Below are 23,572 nucleotides of genomic sequence, written 5' to 3'. Positions count from 1 at the left end.
AGATTTTAAATATGCTTTTTATCTGATTTTCTCCATACTTTTAATCTCAGCAGACATCTACTATCAGCAATGTTGACTGACTGTGTCCTCTAGCCAGCCCTTGCAGGCATCAGCATGTCCCTCAGGCTTTCATCCTCCTAGAACACCTGGTTCGTAGCTATCACATAATCTCTCTTTTTGCCTCTCCATGGTCCTTCTCAACTGAGACTTGGTATCTGCAAAACCCTTGAGATTCTCCTCTCCAAGGAGCTCTATTTCCCATCTTCCTCTCATGCTTGTTTCTTTCAGCAGGCAACATGCTGTGCTAGAGGCCAACTTTTTTTTTTTGTCAAGTTTTAACAAGCCTTGTAAAATGTGTTACCTCAAATCTCCTGATTTTTATCATGAAGTGAATGAACTACTACTAAACACTTGGGAATTGCTAAAATGGGAAGAAAAGGGTTTCCTTCTGCTGTGGCCTTTAAGTGTTGTTTAGTGGTATATTTTGGTTATTTCAGCCTTTCCCAGCAGCAAGTCCTTCTCCCTCTCTTCTTTACAGCTCAGATTACAGATATTTGCTAGTTCCCTGTCTCTCCAGCATCTGTCCTTCCCTGGGCCTACAAACGTAAGAAGAATCTATAGCTGAAGGTCACAGGAGGTATTGTCAGTCTTAGGTAAGTGGACAGTGACCCACATCTTCTTTGGACCATTCTGTCTAATTGAGAGGTGCACCTACCTCACAGGATGCTGTTTTGGTCTGTTACCACTGTTGTACAACTGCATTTAGGACTCTCTCTGAGCAGTAGAGGAATAACCCTTGTTTCTTCTTCCCCTCCCAGGTGTTACAGTGGGTGTCTCCTTAGAATTTCACCAATACGTCATGCCTGGAAAAGAATGGGATGAAGTTAAAACAGCAGTTCCTTAGATGTGAACAAATGGCCCTGGTGTTAGATGACAACACTGCCTACCTTCTGCTTAGTTTTAACAGAAAATGCTATGTATTGTCTAACAACAGAGCTCTAATAGCTCTCTGGCTTATGGTTGCTATTGAAATAAAGTGATATATCTATCCATACCAGCAACACCATCTTTCTTAGGGCCTAAATACAATTTATCAATTCCAGAAGCCACATTTCTAATACAATCATCATTCAGATTTTCCAAGAACCCTGTGGACAGACATAGTCTAGCAGATAGGGGAGTCTATCCTGCCATCATTCTGACATTGAGGACAAGAATCAAGAAGTCATTTAATATTTCAGTAAAATCAGGTTATTTCTCCAGGCTTTTTCCTTTTTGTGGTATTTAAGAATGGAACCATGTCAGATAAAAGATCCATCTAGTGAAGTATCCTGACTCTGACGATGTCCAGCAGACACTGACAAACACACAAATAGAAGTAAGCACGTAGTGATATTTCTCCAGAACACTTTCCCAGCAGAGATACCAGCACTAGGCTTGTATACAATAACCCCGATGGATTCCCCCTTGACTCTGGTTGTCCCCTATCATTTTTGAAGTTGTGTAAAATTTTAGCATCATGTGACGAGGATTTCCACAGTGCCTGCCTGTTCTGCTGTAACAGATCACCTTCAATCAGGAAGTGTCACTCAGAATTCCAGGTTCTTTTTAAACGATACATCTTTTACACAATCTTGAGAATAAGTAAGAAAAAATATATTTTTTCTTTATCAATCAAACACTTCCCTTTGAAACACTGTATTTATGTTATTACATAAAAATCCCAAAATAAAGCAAGTAAGAAATGACAAATCAAGTAAGCAACATTTGTTACAGGAAACAGAAAAACCCCAAAGAACCCAGGAAAGAGAATTTTGGGGTTTTAAAAAACAATTTCAGTTTACCCGATGGAAGAAAGGCTGCTAGGTACCGTTAAACATGCTCAGCCATAGCACATGGAGGGGTGGTGATGCCCAGGCATCCTCATTGCCAGCACTCCTGCTCAGGCTCCTTCACAACCACAGGAAGACATTACCAAGAGCCCTTTGTGCCTGCTGGTTTCAGAGGTATGCCAAGCAAAAGCAGAGAGCATATCCCATAAAACAGATCTGACTGCCTCAGATAAACTTTCTCCTGTGTTTCCATACAAGGACTCACATAGAGCAGAACACAGTTCCTACCATCACACAGTAATTTCTTTTGAAATCCTTGCCACACAGGCAGCATGGTAAGGCAGAGGGTTGAAGACAAGAACTTTCAAGAGATACTTAGAAGACTGAAAGTACAGGCATGGACAAGTGCCTTGTAGAGGTAAGTACCCCCTCTACTGACCCTAAGATGATATCTTCCCAACAGACTAGAAGTATAGCATGTACATGTGTGTGATTACACACACTATATGGGCATATATGTATGCACTGATATATTCACAAAAATGCCAACCAGTAATATGGCAATTTTTTCTCTCTCGAGATGTATCAATATTGGTTTATTTCAAAGGTCTAAAGCTAATTTAAACTCTGGGTCATACAAACTTCATCTTATAGCACACCCATTTATCAAGTATGTCATACTGCATCACCAAGAAAAAGTGTTGAGCTGCTTTCTAAATCAGCTCCTTTTGCCAAGAGTATTTTGGACAATGCCACCTGCCCAAGGAATTATTCCTGCTAAACTGTGTCTTAAAGCCCTGTTGGCTGTGGGGCTGCTTCCACTCTTCAGTAAAATCAATGGATACCCTTGACTTCAGTGACAACAGGGTAAGGCTTCATGCTATAAAAATATAATGCCCACAATATTTGTCAGAGAAACTTAATTCTGAGATCCTCTGTCACTGTGAGGAAAACCCAATTACTGGCTCACTTTAAAACTGAACTGTGGTTTAAGACCAAGTGCTAAATCAAATTCAGTCATACACAGCTTAGGATTTAAATATATATTTCAGAAAGACAGTTAAAGAGCAGTTTAGGCACCACATCCACCAGCTAATTCATGTTTAAAGTAAGTCTGATGCAATCTGAAGTATGTAGTATATTTGTACTTCAGAATGCAATGTTTGTTGGGATATCTGAGGCAGTTCAGTACCAGAAATATACAACCCATGACTGTCCAGCACTCAGTGAGTCCAACATGCTCGCAGAAGCTCGTTTAAAGCTCAAATAAGCTCACATAGTGTAGAACTGGGTGGTATAGAAATACACATCTTATTAAGGTCAGCTAGCTAAAATACATCTGTTCACATCTGGTGGGATGGAGTTGAAAATCATCTGTCCTAATTCAGACAAGGCCTCAGAACTGATGTGTGAAGGACAGTTAGGCTAAAATGAGAGAAAGATGCATGTGTAAGACAGTCCAGGATGATGAAAAGATGGAACATGCCAAAGAAGAGAAGTTGCTCAGAAGTTGCATTAGTTTGGGCTCTCTTTATATTAATTTAAAATAATCCTGGAACTACCCTGTGCTAGTAAGCTGTTTCCTGAAATTCCAGCTGCTCATTTAAAATTTTAGTTGCATAAGCTTTTAAGCTTCTAGAATTATTAAATAATGATAAAATAAAATGTCTGAAGAACATAAGAGCAGTCAAGGCATGAAAATGAGTATAACAGCACTAAGTTGTTTGTTAACAAAAACATTATTTCATACAAATTTAGGTATCAGTGATAATGAGAATTATTACTTTCATGACTGCTAGATTGCTAAAGGATATTTGAATGCCAGCTTTTAAAGATGAGGATTTAATCAAATTCATACTTGTAAGACATCAGTGGCAGACAACTTGAAATACTTCTATATCAGCAATAGCATAATGTAATGAGAAAGAGCTGATACCTTGTGAAGTCAACATCATCATCTGTTCTGGTACAGGCCAAATTTAAGTGATTCCTGCTAGTTCTGCCACTTACCTTGGCCATTCCCTTTTATCACACCTTATATTTGTGTTGATCCCAAGGTAGGTCACTGAAAGATTTTTTGTTGACAAGAAATCCAGTTACTGAGGTCAGCCCTTCAAAATGGAAATGTACAACTAGCAGGTAGGAATAATCTAAAACTATCCTGTAGTTCTCTTAACTCCTCAAGCAATTGCTTCATTCCCACTAGCAGCACCTTTGTACACAAGTACGGTAAGTGTTAAGCCTCACAAACCATGAAAACTTGAGATAACAGTGGCTGTACATCAAGGTCCATCAGGTGGTGGATATCAAACTGCTGCTCTCAGTGCTGTGGGCTCCATATATTAGCACTCAGAATAGTTGAATCAGCACACAAGTCCATTTCTTGAAAGGTATTAATCTTTTTAAAGGTGAAGAATTAATAACACAGAGAGAGAGAAAGGGTGAGAGAAATGCAATCTGTTACAGGACTGGGAGAGTGCAAATGAAGATTAGAGCTGTAGTTAGCTGTCGCAAGAGACTGCAGCCTCTGGTGAACAAACCCTCTAAACTCTCTGGCATTTGTCACTCTCCAGCTTTCTAACCTAAATTACATTTAAAATAATTTGAGACAGTGGAATTGTTCATAACCTGTGTATAAGAGAATATGAGTATGGCAGGAGGCTGGAAGTAATGAAAAGGTGGGGATAGATTCTTTATTGATTAACATGTATTCCTTGCAGAAGAAATAGGCAGAAGGGAGCAAAGCAGTATGGATTTTCTAGCTTGTATTAAACTACAAGATGGAAATAACTGCAAGTACATAACTATCTGCAAAATTTCAGAGACTCAGCAGGGCTTTTAAAATAATCCATGTTTCTCTAATCCCAGTCTTCTACTTGATGTGTTTCAGAAAAGGCAAATGAGAATCAGGAATACATCTGCAGAATAGATGCAAGCAGATCAGACATGTCCAAATATGGTCAGCAGCCACACTAAATCCTCCTGGGACTGGAGCTGATGGGACAGCAACTGGAACCTCCAGGTCTAGAAGCTGTTTCCTGTCATTCCCCTCTGCTACTGAAATCAGCCCATAAAGCTAGATGGAGCCACTCTGGGTTTGGGATTCTGCTGGACTGTACAGACTGAAAGCTCAAGGCTTGTGCCAGCACCAACACATCCACCGGCAAAGGGATGGTGGCGCCGCGTCCGAGCGATGGGCTCAACACCCAGTGCCACACAGTGCAGTAAGAGATTGTTTAAGGTTTCTGCTGCCAGTAGAGCTGCAAGAGAAAGATGTATAGAACTTCCTTTTCACAGCAAGTACCCAGCCATAGTGAAATGAGGGATGACTTAAAAGAAACAGGCTTCAGCCAGGCTAGTTCATGCCAGATCCCAACTTTTGGGAGTGATTTTCCCTATGCTATGAAGACTCACAGCAATTACATATTTTTATCTTTACTAATACATACTACTGACATACACACATATATATGGATATTGACCCTTTTTGTTCATTTGTTTTACCTAATCTGGCTTACAACTTCAAGGATAACCTGTGGTAAGAGAGCATATATGTTTATTCTGTGATAAGGAAAACCCATTGCCACAGTTATGTCCTGTCTTTTATCGTAATTTTGTATCCCTTTGTTCTTGCCATAGGTAGGAAGCTTCAGTGGTGCACCTGAGAGAGCTGCTCTAAACTTCTCTGTTTTCATTTGCCTACTTTGCCAGTTGCCAAAGTGTCCCATAAACAGGCCTAAATCTTTTCAATCTCCTTCATGATCAGTGGGAGAACTCATGTGGAAGAGTTTGCAAGACTGACGTCTAAATATTTCATTTTAGTCTTGCAAATTAATTTACAAGCAATAACATAACATAATTAAGATTTTTTGTTACTATTTGAGAGAAAAAACATGCAAAAAAATGGTTAGAATACAGCACAGTAACTACATTGTGTAGTAGCCTTCATACAAACTGTGGCCCAAAACACTGTACAAAGTTATAAAAAATAATAGCTTAAATTACATAGTGCAGTTACAAAGACATTGTATGATTAATAAATTAAAGTACTTGATCATAAATCCAATGAGAGAGAGGAATTAACAAGCAAAAGCAAGGCCGAAAGATGCATTTTAAGATGGATGTGAGAGGAGATGGAGAATCAGTGAAGCAGACACAAAAGAAGGTTGGTCCATGCTGGCAAAGCACAGAAAAAGAGTCTTGTGATGAGGAGCTGTGGTTAAGGGCAGAAAAACTCGAGAAAGAGGGTGGGAGCAGTAACAAAGGAGCTGGTGCTCCACTGCCTTGCCGCTCATCCTCTTAATTTACCCCTAGGAAATGGGATGAAGTACAGACACATTAGACCTCACTCATCCCTCCTTCATCTGAAACAGACCCAAGCCTGGGCCAACCGCCACTGATCTGTGGGTGATTAATTTACAATGTTTTTCCATTGGAATGCAGATTCACCATGATTTAACATAAAATAATATCTGAATATCAAGTCATGTTAATAGATACAGACTAAAAGAGCACAAACAGAATTTGTAAATGTGCTGCACAGCTCCTTGTGACAAGATACCATGAGTTAACCCTTTGTGGTAAGCTGCAGTGACTCTCCACTCAATGTAACAATGAAAGTCTGCCACTAAGGTATCAGACCAGTCCTTGCCTCACCCTTCCTCATTCAACATTGTATGCTGAAAACATTTTCCAGACAGAGCACCTCGTCTTTAAAGACAGGATAAAACCAGAAAGAGAAAATGGGAGGCAGAAAGATAGGTCTAACCCAGTTCGGTGTAATTTTTAAATGGAGTCAGTGTTTTTTCACTCTAGATGCCTACTTACTTATTCAACTCAAGTTCATTCTTAGGGGGATCTTGTCAATAAAGTCAAATAAGGCTCTCTGTGAGCAGTGAGGTTTTTGAGGGTCTTTTTAGAGGGCTTCATTAAAAGCAGACAGTTTCTCTAACCTTTTAGCAGAACCTGTTATCTGATGACGTGAATTAAAGTCTCTCAAATGACTAATAATCATATCAAGGCTGCCATGTCAGCTTGTAGATTTGAATAAGAGGGTCTGAAAACATTTGCATGCCTCGATGTGCCAGTGCTAAGAAGCTAATGTGATAGTGCTGTCATAAAGCACTGGAAAGACATGACTTAATGTAATCTGTCATGTCATATGCTAATCTTCAGCCATTACTTGAGTGCAGTAAGTAAGTAGAAAGCATTTGGGAGAAATCCTTTTCAATTTCTCTGAGTACCACTTCTGCTGCTGGTCAGCTCAAATGGGTTTTCTGCATTTAATGCAGAGCTCAAGTCAAGTTGGTTTAGGTCACACTTAATTAACCAGCACATTGATGGGTTGGGCTGGTACAGCACTATGGAAAATGGGTATTCCTGATACTGCCTAACAAGTAAATATTTCATATGCTAAAGGAACAAAAAAAAAAAAAAAAAAAAAAGGACTTTCTCAGTCCTTGCTAAGCATGTGTCCTTTCACAAAAACACACTGACTTTTTAGCGCGATACTGTTTTCTGTGCCTCACCTTGCTTCTATGTGTGAAGACAATTTAAACAAAAATGATTATAAATAGTTAAAGACATTTCCACTTGTAACTGCAAACTTTTAAAGCACCTGCTCTGGACTTGTCATTTAAACAGCAATAGAGAAGAGGCAGCTTTAAATGCAATGTATTTTTTAATAAGAACAGAGAAAATGATCAAAGGGAAAATTTTACTTTACTTATTTGTTTTAGGAAAATGACACCAACATTTCTTTAATGTACAGCAGGTAGAAGAGGAAGAAATTCTCACACTGCTAAGTACAGCATGTGGGACGGAAAATGAAACATATTAGTGAGAATGACAGAAATTTCAGGACAATTTTAGCAAAGTGTGAAGGGATTTTGAGTCAACACTTGAAGGTTATTTTAATAATAGCTACAGCCTATTCAAATAAAAGCTTAAGAACCCTGTGCCTTTTGCAGCTATGAGGATGTTTAGCAGGGCTCAGCAGTTTGCAACCTGCCCCAGCTAAACACGAAGGCTTTGTGCTCAAGGATTTCAGATCATTTAGATTAAGACCACCATAAGGAAACGTGGGAACATTAAACCCACACCAAGAATAAGAAAACTTTCCTTGTTCTGTTTTCTCAGTGGTCATACTGGAATCAAATCCTACAAATGCTAGACACTTCATAGATCTCCAGGAAAGAGACACAGACAATCTTTACAGTATTAGGTCATTATATTCATTCTCTTGCCAATGCTGGATTGTTCCCCATAGTAAATTCTGAAGTGCTTCATTCAGTCTAAATTTAAAATGACTCATTTTAATAGGGCTTCCATCATTCCCAAAGGGAAAGTCTAAAGTATTCTTACCCTCCAGCGTCAAGAGTGGCTGTTCCCTCTTCAGTTCTAAGTCCCTGACCTACCTTGCCACAGCACAGGGAAAACTGTGTTACAATTTCAAGCCTCAGTTTCCCTTCATACTAAAACACTTTAGCGTTTCTTATCAAGAAACAGTCTTCCTCATGTGGAGGAATAAAAAGACACAAAATACACTGTCATCTCTGTATGGGATCAATAATCCTTCAGTCCTTTAATACTCGGCTGTTCAGCTGTGCTCTCAAGCTAAAGACCTCCTTCCTTCCCATTTAATGGGACTAATCCTTTAAAACACTAGTCTTTTAGAGGCTTTTTTCTCAAGTTCCTTATTTGCTGATGAGAATACTACAATGAAATAAAGTTGTTTTTCTGCATCACAGTGCTATGACAGCAGGTCTTCCTCCCATTCTTACTAGAAGTACCAACTGGAAAGGTAAGGACTTAGGGCAGAGGCAACTACAGGACCTCAAGCCTTCACCGGTTCATCAGTATAGTAAAATGAGGGTCTCATCTCCTGGTGATCTGTCTGGCTTCAAATCATCTGAGTACTTTTGCTGTGGAGTAACTCAGGACCAGATGTAGTCCAACCGTATGCACAACAGTTTTACAGAGACAGTTTCCCTGATTATTGAGAGTCATGTCTATAATCTAAAAGATGTCACTATCATGAAGATGCCCCAGACAGCCAGAGAGCCAACCTATTTATATTTCTTTTCCTCCTTCCTCATATATTCTTCATTCCAACTTGTTAATAATTTTTGTAGTGTTCTCTTAACTCCTTTCAAATTGTCTACCTTTGGATGTAATGGTGTCCAGAACTATTTGTTAAGAAGTTCCTCAGAGCTGTGAGAGGGACTGCATATCTAGAAGGTGAGGCTGATTCATTTCATCGTCCTGTACTGTATTTAAGGGGAAGCATGCCATTTCATTCACCAGCAAACAGAAAGGGGCTGTTTTCAGAGATGAACAGACAAGCAAGCTGGACTTCAGCTGTATTGACTTGCTTGTCTCATACTTATCATTGCCAGGTATTATGTTTTTTGGAGTATTTGCCTTTTGCTAGAGACAAACATCTACTCAAACACACATTGGGCTTTGTCTTTGCTGTATTAGCTCGAACTGTAACTCCAGCTGTGCATATAATTTGAGTTCCATCTGCACACAGTAGGCAAGCTTTGGTGGAGGACCTAATAAATACTAATTCAAACTAACCCTTGCAGTGAGATGACTTAGCAGACATTCTAAAGCATAGGTGATACTCTCAGTCTATCTCCAATTCATCATTGCCTTCTGAAGGCCATCCCAAAGACTGCAGGTCAATATTTGATTCACCTGTTGAGGATACCATGAAGGGCCCTAGTTAACACCATCTGTGATGGTACTTGCCAACCAGGAGGAGTGTGATAAAGCTACCTGCTGATTTCACTTGTGGCAAATATAGCCAGCCATCAGGAAGAAGCATTTTCAATTATTGTCATCTGAGTTGGCAGGCTATGACTCAGAATGTCTGTGTGCATGAGTACACACACTCCGTTATCCAAACAAAGCAAACAAGGTCTAAGCTAGTTCAAAATTACTATTTACTGGTCTACATAGTGATATTTATCATGTGTCACAGAAGTATGGAGCATCAAAAAAGACTGTAAAGGCATCCATTATTGTAAAACCCACTTACAATTGGTTTCAAAAGTTTGTAATAAACTTTTAAAAGAAGATGAAATGTATCTTAAGTTTTTCATGGTTTATGACCAATAGACTATAGGAAATCAGCTCAAAATGACAATATTCAACTATGAATGTTTGTGTGCACCACTGCAGATAACTACCTGAAAGATGGAAATCAATAATATAACAGATGGGAAAAAGAGAGATTATTTTTGTATGCAAATGGAATGACTTAAACTAGTACAAATCAGAAATCAAGACTGTTCAGCAAAAGGTTTTCTGAAGGTTATCAAATTTATATTTATTAGTGATTTCTTCTTGTCATTGGGGGGAACACTGAGACTGGAAAAATACAAAAGTGAGATCCTCCATATTGCTTTCTCTGATACCAATGTGATTTTATTCTTCAGAAATATGATGCAGCAGTACTGAAAGGAGACAAAGTTTATAGACAAGCTAAGTAAACTATGATTCAGAAATACTAATCAACACAGATTATTAACAGACTAACTGCACAAAGAAGCAATTAAAAGCAGAGAGATGAATGTAACTGTTTAAAAACCTCCTCATCCCATGTTAAACTGACTTTTTCAAAGTAATTTATGGCTTGATCTGTCTGTATGAGAGTGATCACTGCGGAAGGCACCTCATGGGCTAGCTTTATAGGACTGACATCCAGATGTGAGAGACAGATTTGAGGATCCGTTTGTATTTACTTGCCAATTGTAAGGCAATTTGATGATAAAATTTCTTAAACTCCGTTAATATGGATTAATGAAACTAATATGGACAAATGAAAGAACAGTGTTTTACATTTTCACTGAAATACGGTCAGATTTTTTAATATAACACAAGAAATCCATACTCAATATTCTCCAGGCCTTACAGCATAAAATCGTTCAAATTAGGAATGAAGAGATATTTCCTCATTTGGGAAACCTAACATTTACCATATCAGATTAATCAGAAATACTTGCACACAAAGAAAGTCTTCCCACCAGTACCACCATTTTCCACAGTAAACTAGGCAGGTTGGATATTTGTAGGACTTCACAGATGTAGTTTTCTGTTCTCTAGACACATCTGCTAGTGTCATTAGTCACAGACACAGGGGTGGGTCCCCCATTTTCTTGGCCCAAGTTATGACCTCCCTTAAAAAGGCATACGAAAAGCCAGCGGGCACCAATTTAGCTCCTTGCTTTTCCATAAGCAACAGGGCCAATGGCAAACAGTCAAAATATTCCCTTAGAAGCTTGAAGTGTCATTAATACGAGCTTGGGACTTTACCAAGATCTTTGAGTACAGAATTTAAACTTTTCTGCTGTAACTCTACACATATGAATGTTCTGAAGCTTCCATTACCTGCAGGCTTTTTTAAAAACAGAAGAATGTTTGATTTGGATGGTTGCATTAAATTAGGGGATATTAATGGATTATACCCACAGCCTCAAAAGTAATTGCCAGTTGTCTACAAGTGACTACTTCTATATGAAGGCCAAAATTATCAAAGCAAACCACAAACAGTAATTCACAAGCACCGAACATGTGCTCCCTGTTTATCTTTCTAGGTCAGTGCCTCCAGTCTAGGCAGAAACTTCATTACTTCTCAAATACAATAGACAGCAGTTAGAATTCAGAAACTCAGCTTTATTTACACATTAATGTCCTCTTTTGGGGCAATTATTGCAACATGGGCATCCTAGAGACATATACACACTCACACTCAAACCTAAAATGAGTGCATTTGGAAGATAGCAAGAAAAAATGTGTATTGGATGTTCCTTAGTAGTGCTATTGTACAGGCAAATAGAGGGCTTCAGATTTTCTTTAGTACAGACTCTTTCACAAGTACATCATCCTCAAATCCAAACTACAGTATAGATTTATAAACACATGTATATATGTGTGCATGTACAAACATAAAACTTGCATATAGTTTTAACTGTATAATGCTACAAAGATACACTGCAAAGGGAAATAGAAATACAATATTAAAACCAAAAGATTGAATTTAAGAAAAAAGTTCATCTGAACCTCTTATGGTCTGAAGCATCATAATGCAAATTGCCATTCAGCAGTGCCAATCTACTAACCAACAACATGATGGTCAACCGAGAAGAAACCTAAAAAGTGCATTTGAGTAGACCATATCAGTTCTGAAGTCTGAAGAAATTAACTAAATAAGTATTTATAGAGAGCTGTTGTTTATCCATAGACTTTCGAGTAAGATTAATACACCTTAAAACTTTTGGAAATAGCTAACAGGACAGTTCTGCCCTCACAGGAGCATTTGTGTCCACGTGCTATAACTAGTAATGGACCCTGTTTGCATGTTCACAACAAAATATTGTTAACTCTTACACACTGTGACTGGACACACACATATTTGGATCTGATGACTAATGCTAGACACTCAAGTTTGTACAAGTCTGCCAAAACACCTATACCATGCATTTGCACATAGCCTACAAATTGTTCTGATGCCTTCTATGCAAACAGTTATAAACCTGAAGCTGCCTCAATGGAAATAAAGTATATGCACCACCCAACCCTGACTGGGAGTATATCTATCCACAATACTTATACAACAAGCAATGGTTTCTCACTCAGATTTGTTTGTTTGTTGTTTGTTTGTTTGTTTTAATTTCTTCTATTCAGTCCAATTTAAAATAAACCATTTTTTTTCTGGTTTTCCTTTCTTCACCGTATTGTGTCTTTTTTTGTATTTTGAATTTTACAGTAGCTATGCATAATATAGATGAGAAAATACCTGTATCAACACAGAAAATAATTCTAGACATTAGTATTTAAATGATAATGCATAGTATATTTATTTTCAGAGTAGCTGTAGCTTGACTACTTCGCACATCTTCAAACACAAAAACATTTACATCTCTAGGATGAAGTCTCACATAATAGGGTAAAAGTAATATTTTATGAAATATAACAGAATTAAGAATATGAGCAACACCTCTTATTGTTTGCACCATCGTTGCTTCCATAACATCACAAAACTATCCAATTCTTTCTTTGGGAAGCTGACCCTTTGAAAAAAGTAGCAGAAATCTGGGTTGTATAATTTACTTCAACATTCTGAAATTTCAACGTTGACACTGACCTCTGACAAAGAACCAAGAGAGCCAAAAAGAAGGTGGAACAGTGTAAGAATGCACTGATAGATCTGAACGTAAAATCCAACTCATCATATCATCAGACCAGTTCTGAGAACACACAGATGCCCAAAGTAAACAACAAAAGATTTGGGTATCTAGAAAGAATTGCCTGAAGAATAAAAATTCAATAGAAAGGCCTCCTTCAAGAAAAGAGGGGTATAACATTCACTCTCAGGAAGTTCATGATTTCGTAAGACAAGCCTCTTGTCAGGATTCTGTTTTTAGACAGGATGACAGAACAGAAATCAAGTTCTAAGTATGCAGTGGTATCAACTTGGAAGAAACAACAAATTATGAGGAACAACATAATGTGATATGGAAGACATTTGATCTTTTAAAAATCCAAGTTAATAGATACTAAATGCAATTTGGTGGAAGTATTCACCCATGAAGGAAACAAAACCTACAAAATGATAAATAGTCTGCTGATCAAAGAAAGATTACTTTGAAAATACATTATATTGAAATGATTGCTGGTAGAAAGAGAGAGTTGTTTGTCAGAAGGAAAGCAGACAGGCATTCTCATGTGAATTTAGCAGTCTCCAACCACATGGCTATGGCTAGGGCGTAACAATATAAATCCCGTTTTATTTTAGGTATGAAATGGGATCTCTGTGCTTCTGAGATGTCAGGGTCTCTACTAACTGAGCCAAAGTCAACTTCTTGTATGGTGAAACAGTGTTTCTAAAAGATTTTAGACTTCAAAATAGCTGTTATTAAAGAGCTGTTCAGATTTGAGTCAAATTTTATCTGTACAGAAGACTTGGAAAAGGATTAGTCCACACACAAGGACCGGACATCCACATACATACTGGAAGGATCATACAGCCAAGACTTTCTTCATCCCTAAAAGTATCACTAGAATTCACAGCTATTACCATCATTATGGCAGCTTTCCACATTATGTTTTTCTGGTTTAAGTGCCATCTGAATGCCTGCAGAGTATGAAGGGTGGGTTTATTCTAGCCAAAATTCTGTAAATAAAGTCTAAATTGATTATATGGTGCAAAACCATTAAAAAAAGACCACAACGATTAGAACACAGTGCTCCAACCTTAGAAAGTTAATACAGAGAAGAGAAAAAACAAATATTCCACCAAAATGTTTAACAGATTAGGCCCAAATCAGTCACCAACGATATCTTCAGATATGTTATAATAACATTTAGCCATAACAGACAGGTATAAATGGCTTTCTGAAGTCTTTCCATACTTTTTTTCTCCAGCCTATGATGTACATGGACAAGAACTGAAACTCTTCTAATCTAGGAAGACAAATATCTTCTAATACACTGTCATTAGTGAAAGCAATGTTTCAAGCAGGAAACATTCTTTTATAAACTACCCTGAAACTTTGTGAAGGTAAGCTGAAGTAAAATGAGTGCTGCAACTAAGGTTTAAAGTGGATTTGAACTGGGCCATGAGTGTCTGATGTGAGACAGCATGGCAAGGGAAAGGGAGAAGAAAGTGATAGAAAACAAGTGGAATGCAAGAGGAAAACGCCAAATATTGTAAGGTTCAAATTCTTCTCAGTGCCTGTACTTTGGGGTCCTCATTTGGCAGAATGAATACTTTTTTTTTTTTTTTCCTGGAGCAGAGCGTAATTTTTCCTTCTTTCCCTCTCTTTCCACATCTTTATATTGCCTTTGGCATAACAGAGAAAAACAAAGTTAACAAAGAAAGGACTAGTTTTCTTTAAAATGTTTCATTGTCAATTGTAATTCAGCTTTAAATGGACTCTTGTCAGTTAGGGAATTGGTCTCAATTATACTTTTTCTGAATGTAAGAACACCGAGTGTGAACTACAAAATATGACTTTATTTATCAGCATTGTACAAGATGCCCTATGGGATCTCCCCTTTCTTTTCCATTCCACCCTCTTTGAAGCATTTCTGTCATTATGGTACCATGCCTCAGGATTGCTGTTTATCTGAAGACTCTTCTAGAAGCAAGAACTGAGAATAAAATGGGGAAGAAAAGGGAGGAGGGAAAAAAATCTGAGGTTTGTGGCTTTGCCTATATGCTTATGTCCATATGCTTTTTTTTCTCCTCTTCCTGCTGCCTTCTGTCAACCAAATTTTTTAAAAAAATATTCAGTGTCTGCTATTGTATTGAAATATCTCAGGCAGTTCATCAGTCTATCACAGCTAATATTGGTTTTAGTCTTTAGATAAAAAGTGAATACTTTTTCTCTGGCTCTTGTTATATATACACGACTCCTAAAAAATGCCTCAAAATTCACCTGCATGTACTTTGACTGACATTAATATAGTCTAGAGAACTCAGTTCCTGTAGAATATCTGTACATGTAGGTGCTACCAGTCTTCTCTCAAAAAGGAAAAGTTATTTATATTGAGTGTCATTCATTCACTTTCATCTTCACCCACACAGAAGAAAGTGCCAAGATCCGACTTTCAAAGGGATCAGACCTTTGACCAATCTGACTTTCCCCACAGGCTGAGGAAGGTTCAAAAGAGCAATAGAGGAAGTCTGACACATCCTTGTTCTGTGAAATAGACTGTAAATGAAAACTATTGAGAAGCAGCATGGCTTCGCTACTCAACACACAAAGGACAATATTAAAGAATGCAATTAAGTGTTTCCCAGATCCTCAGCTCTTAAAAAGATGATCCATTGCTCACTGCTTTGATAGAAATTCCAATATTACACCAAGCATAAATGACCATATTAAAATTGTAAAGAGAAACTGAAATCTTAACTGAAGGTCAAGTAAGACACCGGCTGATTGGACCAGCAGCATAGTTATTATCATAATACTAAAATGTAAGGTACAGGTCTGAAAGACTAAACACAGCCAGAAAACAGTAAGTGCAATGGAAAATATCATGTCTAAGTTTAGTGACAGATTTCTAATGATGAAATAACAGAAGTATGAAATAAAAGGATTAAAAATGTTAGAAATTGCCCACTGGACTTTTCAGCCCATAAATAGCTTTGAAAATCCATTCTAGCAGAACTTTTGAAAGTGTAATTCCAAAACCTTCTACCAAAATATCTCAGTACAAAGAATGCAGATCGTGTATCTTCAGTCTTATCACTGTCAGTTCTACAGCTAGGTAGTTTTCCTTCAGTCTTAGAACCTGCAATGTAGCAAATTACCATGATCTACAGACTTTCTTTAATTTTTAATTAACGATGATGTCTCACTTTGGGGTAGAAATACTCAAGATAGTGTAAAATCATGCAGCAGTCCAAAAAAATATTGCCTTGAGTAGTAAACAGAAGAAAACTAATGTAATCAGGATGAAGTTGGAAGTGTGCAGACTGTGAATGTTAGAAGTGAGGCAGTTGAGATTGAGAAAGAAAGCTGATGACAGTAGCGTAAATGGGGTGTTGAATATCTTAACCACTTATTTCCTTGCTTTTTGTTTGTGTTGGCATACAGGAAGTCTAGCAGTCTTAACCAGAAGCTGATAAAATCTGAGTGTGTGGCTAGACAGACAGAGAAGTAGACAAATACAAGCGTAATATACATTATCACAGAGCATAAATAACATTGACTAAGAATCTAGAACAGCTTTGTTCATATATCACAAAGTAGAGACAGAAATACTATATAGCATAATACAACACAGCTGAATGGAAGTGAAAAAACAAATTGAGGACTTACGTGATTTTAGCTCAACAGGAGGCAGTAGCACTTGCAGACTTGTTTAAAAGTAGTTCAAGGTTCTTCATACGTGAACCATTCTGTTTGTAAGAAAAGACACGCTGAGTAAAAGTTTGAGACATGGGGACTGGCCCACCTCAACTGAAAGAGACAAGGAGAGTTTGGAGACATTCATTGCAGAAGGACAAAGGAATATGTTTTAAGAACGACTGACACCAGTGACCAGTGATCAGTGAGCTTTAGAGGAACCCAAGAAAAGGTGTCATGTTCAAATGAGTAAATGACAACATGGAAAACAGGTAAGCAGACTATGTTATCTAGTACTCCCTTTACAACAAACCATGAGAGCACATGGGAATTGCAACAGTGAATAGGACCCATTCAGAAAGGCTCCAAAAGCACCTACTGTGTATTTTTTTTAAATGATGAGGTACCTTGTGTTCCCCACATGCCAAGTTCTTTGTCACAACATCCTAAACCAATGCAAGGCAACTACTTTGATCTTCATCTGAAAGTGGAATGCATAATCCAATGAATCATATATGCACTCTGCATGGTTAAAGAACTGTTGAAAGAATTACTACGCAGAGCTCCAGAAACCAGCCTCAATGGCAAACTGTGCTACAGTATCATCCCTTTTGCTTTTCTGATCAGGCCTGTTCCTGTCATTGCTACGCTCGGAACACGTATTGTTTTTCCCCTATCAAAAAAAAAAAAGTTCATGGCTGCAAGGAGAGGCAAGTATGGCAATGGATAAGTCTCTTTATTGACTGGAGAAGTTTGCAAAAGCAGGGAGAAATGTAGAGTGGAGGGTAATCACACTGATGATGTCTAGCCAAGGAGGACAGGCAAATTCCCTACATCACCAATAAATAGATGGACTCCTCTTGAGGGTCACTTAGGGGAACAGAATTTTCCTCTCTGAACAACTTTGAAATGCTTTCTTGTCCCACCTTTATTTTTTTTGTTTGGTTTGGTTTGGGGGTTTTTGTTAAGTTTCCCAACTAGACTTTGCAATTGCAGACCTAAAGTAAAATCACTATTAGTTCTTTCTTCCTGTGAACTGGACCACAAAGCTAGATTTTATATTTGTTTAAAAGAAAGGGTCCAGGTCCTGGAAGATGCTGAGTGCTCTCAGCTTGATGACTTCGTAGATCAGAAAATCACTTGGCAGCAGTACAGATGCAATTGTTTTTGGATTACGTAGTCTGACATCTGTCTCTCTTATGCAGACTTTTCCCCTCCCAGTCTCTCCTACCCACCCCACCATCTCCATACAACCTCTTCTTGCTTTTCTCTTCTGAATTCCACATACATAAGTATAACAGCCCCCAGGTTTCTTCCTTCCTAGGATAGTTGGGAAATAATGCAGGACTTCTGTAGGGGTGTTTTTTCTTCACACAGAGTCCACAGTCTTACCAACCAGTAAGGGTGAATGGTATCAAGACAGTGACAAAGAGTGTCCAAGAGACCCTTCTAGTCAGAGTAATACAGTCAATTCCTCTCCCCTTCCAAGGCATGGCCAGAAGCTGGACACTTCACTGTATCACTTATGTCATTGTTCTGGAACACTATGGCAGAGCTTCCTCGCAAACAATGTGCATTTTGAAAATGCCTTTCTAAAGGCTGAAGTCATATTTCTAAATAAAATCATAAATGTACATACCACATTTTGAACAGTAAAATAATATTATAATTTTTAAAACCTGCATTATATTCTATCAAGATACAATTTACCATTAGACAAGTGAAACAAGAGCTCAATGAAAAAGTGTTAGGGTGAGAGTTTGGTTGAAGACAGTATTTCAACAGGTATATTTCAAAGTTATAATGCAATTAGAATTAAACCCACCCTGAGACCTGTGTAGCTGAAGACTTGAAGTTTAAAAAGAACTGTGTCACTCTGCTATAGTAGCTTATTCCAGACTTCCCTATCTCTGTGATATAGTGTGCATGAATTATATAACATTAACCAAAATTTAAAGGTATAAGAGCAAAAAAAACCTCCAAACAAGTTGAAAGCTGTTTTTCAGCCAGTATGCATGATTGTCTACATGAATTAATTCAATTAACAGAATACAGAATATCATTAACTTTTTTTCTTCATCTATCTTAATTTTCTAAGCAGCTCAGTTAAAAAAAAAAAAAAAAGTGCTGTTTCTTATTCATTGCCATGAGTTTCATATGTTAAACAAAGACAGATCAACCTTAAGCCTTTTGATAAATATGATACTGTGGTAACTGCAGCATTCACTTCATATCCCATTTCTCCAAGTTCCTGTCAGCCAGATGTCACTTGCAATGCAAACACGAGAAAAATATGAAATAATAATTTCATACATCATCTATGTGAGCACGAGCCAGTCAAACATTCATTACAAATTCAAACTGCTACTACACATAAAGCAAATATCATCCAAATAATATTTAGAATGATTGAAAGGCTTTTGATTTGGAAGTGTATTCTCTTAAACTAAGTGGTCCCCAAGACCATCTAGAAAATTCAATTGTTTCATTTTAAAATGTTTTCTGCCCAAAATTATATCAAATCCTAATGTCTCAGTAGAAACACATGGGATTGGATTGCTGACTGGGCGCCTGATGTCAAAGAAGAATCTAATTTTCCAATGGCATTTCCTCATACTGTCTCACCAAAACACAAAATTGATAAAATTTTAATGGATAATTTTCAGAGCAGGACATTAGCCATCATGCTGGGAAATAGTGAAGGAGAACACCATGTAGCATCAGAAAGGCAATGTATCAGAAGACAGTTTGAATAAATATTACTGTACAGCACACATGTCGCATTCTGCATTTTTCTCTTGTAAGCAGAAACAGAATTCAGAAGGTAAGTTTTGCAATAATAGGCACATCTCTCTTTCCCTCCTTTTCCAGGGTATTTTTTACAAGTGATCTCTTAAAAATATAGGTGCAATACATTATTTAAAAGGGTACAGTGTTCATCTTTTACTGGGGTGACACAGTCACAGTCAACACGGTCCTGACTGAAATAAATTGTGAAAGTCATATTGACTTCAGTGACTACACCACTACACACTTCATATAACTAAATGTTTTTGTTAAGTAACTCTACAGCAAAGATTGCAGTGATGGAATAAATGAAATATCAGCCTTCTGGATCTCCTGATGGGGCTAGGTACTGCAAGCATTGAACATAACACAAGATAAAAAGGACTAAAATCTGCTCCTGATGACAAAGAATTTATACTAGGGAGAAAGGTACTCATTAACTGTATTATGTTATCACTCAGTAATGATGCAAAATATGTGTATGGCAATGTGCTATTTAAGCATGTTCTCCTCCAAAGAATTTTCCTTTCGATTAAGTTAGGTCATTAATCATGTAAAATTTAAAACTTATTTAGGAGATACAAGTGGGCAAGCGGAAAAAAAAAAAAAAAGTGAAATAAGATTATACTAACCTTTGTAATTTACTCTGAATTTATAATGAAAGTGTAACACAGTGAAATATATGGTGAACAGGACTGACCCAGCAATCATTTCATGTCACTTATTACTAGTGGGGTTTTGACATCTGTATGTATATATTCAGTATATTCAGGTTATTGTTTATGCCAATTCAGAGAGGAAGAGCAGCATTTATGGCTAGGAGACCTGTATCTTCTTTCATCAAGACTTAAGCATTAAAAAACTTCAATAAATATCTAAGTAAAACTTGCAGAACATTAAAAAGACCACAACAAAGGAAATCACAGTGATTAAAGTGGAGAAGTTTAATCTTCTGGGGGAAAAAAGGCCTGTCCACACCACATGCCAAGTCTGCCACAGGTTAGGATTTTTCTTTCACAGTGATCTGAAAAACATCACTGAAGTCCTCAAATTGGTTAAAGACTAGGGCTGGTCATGTAGCCAAAGATACCTCTGTAACTACACCATTCTTTCAGAAATGCTCAGTTTTATTTCACTGCTCAGAGGCCAGAACTCTTCTGAAGAAGAAATTAGTATTTTTCCAAGTTCTTTGTGGTTAAATGCATGCTCTCTTCCAGTTAGCCTTGGTAAGAGATTTCTCTAGATGTAGTCAATAAGATGCTTTTGGCACAATGCAAAAGCCAGGCTAGAGATTGATAAGACGTAGTTTCCCCAAACCCGAACTATGAACATAACCAACCCACAATTGCCTGTCCCATGAATCCATCAGTTAGTTATGCCCTTTCTCAGTGCTTTCATCATTTCTACAACAACAGTCTGAGAGATTGCCACATCCAGTCCATCCTCCACTGCCAGTCACCTTTGTTTCTCCTGCAACTCAAAGGAGTTCCCCTTTTAGAATTAAAAACAAAATGGAAAAACAGAAGGCTGAGTTGGATGCTTTTTCTTCAGTGTGTGAGTGGGAGAAACAAGATACCCCCTCCTTCTTTCCTCTTTCCCAGTCAATACAATTATAAGGGAGTCTCTGTTCTCTATTCTTCAAAGGCAGTAGAGGAGAGCTCTGCTTACATTGCATAAAGGTTCAATTGGGAAAGGCATCCAGTGCAGGAAAGGAACTGTTTCCAGAGAGGACTGAAATTCTCAGAGGGTTGGCAAGATCTGTATTGTCTTGATTTGGCTGCTCACAGTAATGAAATCTAAACAGACTTTTATTAACAAGCCTTTTCACACCTCCTCTGCTCTCAGCAGCTGAGCTCAGCACAGAGAGACAGACTATAATGCAGTAACTTTGAGAAGCTTTCTGTGCCTCTCTTAAATGGAGCATGCATTGGTTACCTAACTGTGCATGAGTACAATACAGCACAGGCGTCAGCTTCTGCCAAAACTCTATTACTGGAGGAAATTGCAAAGTTGACAGATTTGCCATCCTAAAGTCATAATGGCCTAAGAATGAAGAGGAGAGTGAAATGGCCAATTCCCCCAGTAGACTTTGCTCTGAATCCTGGCTGATTTGCACTGATAGCCCTTGGTAGTTCAAGGGCTCGGAAGAACTCTTTAATTATCAAATTGACTTATGAGTCTACTTCCAGCTTTGCAAACACCACCGAACTTTTACTTTAACCAGAAAAAAAGCACACTGAAAACACACCATAGCTGCCAACACTTTTCTTCCTCATTTCTAGAGAAATGTTCAGTCTGAGGCTTGTAGTTTTACCTTCCAGTCTGTCCCTTCTCCTCCTCAAAAGAATTTCACTGCACTCAGTGCCAGCTGAACCTCTCTTTCCTGGTTCTCTCCTTGTAAAACTTTGAACTTTCTAAGCAAGCAGATTAGATGGATATCTATCTGTCCAAGAGTACAAGACTCTGTGGGCCATATTCATAATACCTAATACAAGGCGGGTAGATGCTGGAGCTGATGGAGAGAAGCAGGCATAGCAGAAGTGCTGCAGAGGCTGTTGGTAGTCTGAATAACTGGTGTGTCTGTGCAACGTAACTACATATTTTGACTCTACTCAAACAACACACCCCTTTGTATGACTTGCCAGTGGTTTCCTATAGCAGGCACTTCATCAAATAAAACCTGAAATTACTACAGTAAGTTCTTCACACAATGAAGAAGGAGCCCTGCATGCAATAACACAGTGTTGCTTTCCACAAGCTGGGATCATTGACCCACTACAGGGAGAAATGATACCATAAATGCCACTTTGCGCTATTTAACCTTGAAAATGTGCAATGGGGCATAGGTTGGACTTACACGTCTGTATTCTCTGTGCTTAAGGGTTGTTTAGATACACATCTGCATCTCCAAGACAAAGCGCTTGTTAACTACCTCATGTTTGCACTGCACTTTTAGGAAAGAAAAAGCTATATAAGTGCTAAGTGCTATTAACATCATCCCCTTCTATTTTTCTTTTTCAGCTTTTAAGTGAATATAGTGCTTGTGAAAGTTGTTGGATTGACAGCCCTGGAGACTGAAGTCTAAAGTGCAGCACACCCACTGAGCCAAACAGAACTAAAATGTACAAAAGCTTCTCACCAAATTTTAAATACATGCTTCATTTAGTTATTGTTATATGGCTGGGTGTAATACTAATACTGAAAGTTTTGCTGCTCCCATTTATTTGTTCTAAACATCAGTTCAAACTCTTTATTTTCTACTTTCAAAAATAATTTCTTACTGATGTGCAACACTCCAGAGACTGCTTCCCTGCCTTCAAAATCCTACGTTACAATGGAATGCTGTTGAAGCATAACTTCATGCTACTGCAGTCAGGTACAATGCTGCGTCCTGGCATTCACTTTGCACATCACAGAAAAGTACATTAGCTAATCTCATACAGTTTTAGTACCGATCACACTAAGTGCTTGGCTGCAGAAGTGCTGCTCTATACTATAATCTAAATCTGAAGCTAGGAGACTTCCAATGGAAGATCTGCTCCTTTAGTTAGGAATACTAGTGTTTCTGAGCAGACTAAGTCAATACTTAAACAACAATTCAACGTTTTCTGAGAAAGGGGACATTTTGTTTTGGTTTGAACACTCTAGATTTCCAGGAGTACACTTTTAACCACTGAACTATAGTGTTCTGGGGTTCTTTTACTTACTTTTTAAAAATCCTTTTTTGGTATACCTATATACAAATCTTAACCTTCTGAGAAATCTCTCTTTGTACAAATACATTCAGCTTGCTTGTAAAGTTTCCCCATGACTTCAGCTAGGGCCACCACTCCTTCTAGGAGACTGCCATTCCTGCTTTCTTGTAAACAGGTTCTCCGAATTACATAAACATTTACTGGCTGTAGGTTTCACACTCTCCTTTTATCCACTGTCTGCTTGCTTCCAGATGGGAGTGTTTCAGATTTAAGTGAAGGCACTGATCCCCACTGAGCAGAGTGAGCACATGAGATGCAGAACACCTTCAGTGTGTAGAGCTGCTAGTAACAGCTGCAGTTTCACATGCTTCCAGGACATTCTTTCACTTGTCTT

The 23,572-nt window shown here is 38.0% G+C and overlaps 1 long non-coding RNA gene across 1 annotated transcript; it reads right to left on the bottom strand.

The window, feature by feature from the left end:
* Nucleotides 1-721: 721 nt before the first annotated feature.
* On the bottom strand, nt 722-18,948 carry LOC116963529. Its single transcript, XR_004408260.1, has 3 exons — nt 18,877-18,948; nt 16,670-16,749; nt 722-863 (listed from the first exon to the last, which is right to left on the bottom strand). It is a non-coding gene; the product is annotated as an uncharacterized LOC116963529 (long non-coding RNA).
* Nucleotides 18,949-23,572: the final 4,624 nt, after the last annotated feature.

The sequence above is a fragment of the Tyto alba genome, unplaced genomic scaffold (assembly GCF_018691265.1).
Source record: "Tyto alba isolate M040663 unplaced genomic scaffold, T.alba_DEE_v4.0 Super-Scaffold_1000006, whole genome shotgun sequence".
NCBI classification, from domain to species: domain Eukaryota; kingdom Metazoa; phylum Chordata; class Aves; order Strigiformes; family Tytonidae; genus Tyto; species Tyto alba.
The sequence above is the reverse complement of the archived record's forward strand: the minus strand, read 5'-3'. Positions and strand labels throughout refer to the sequence as shown.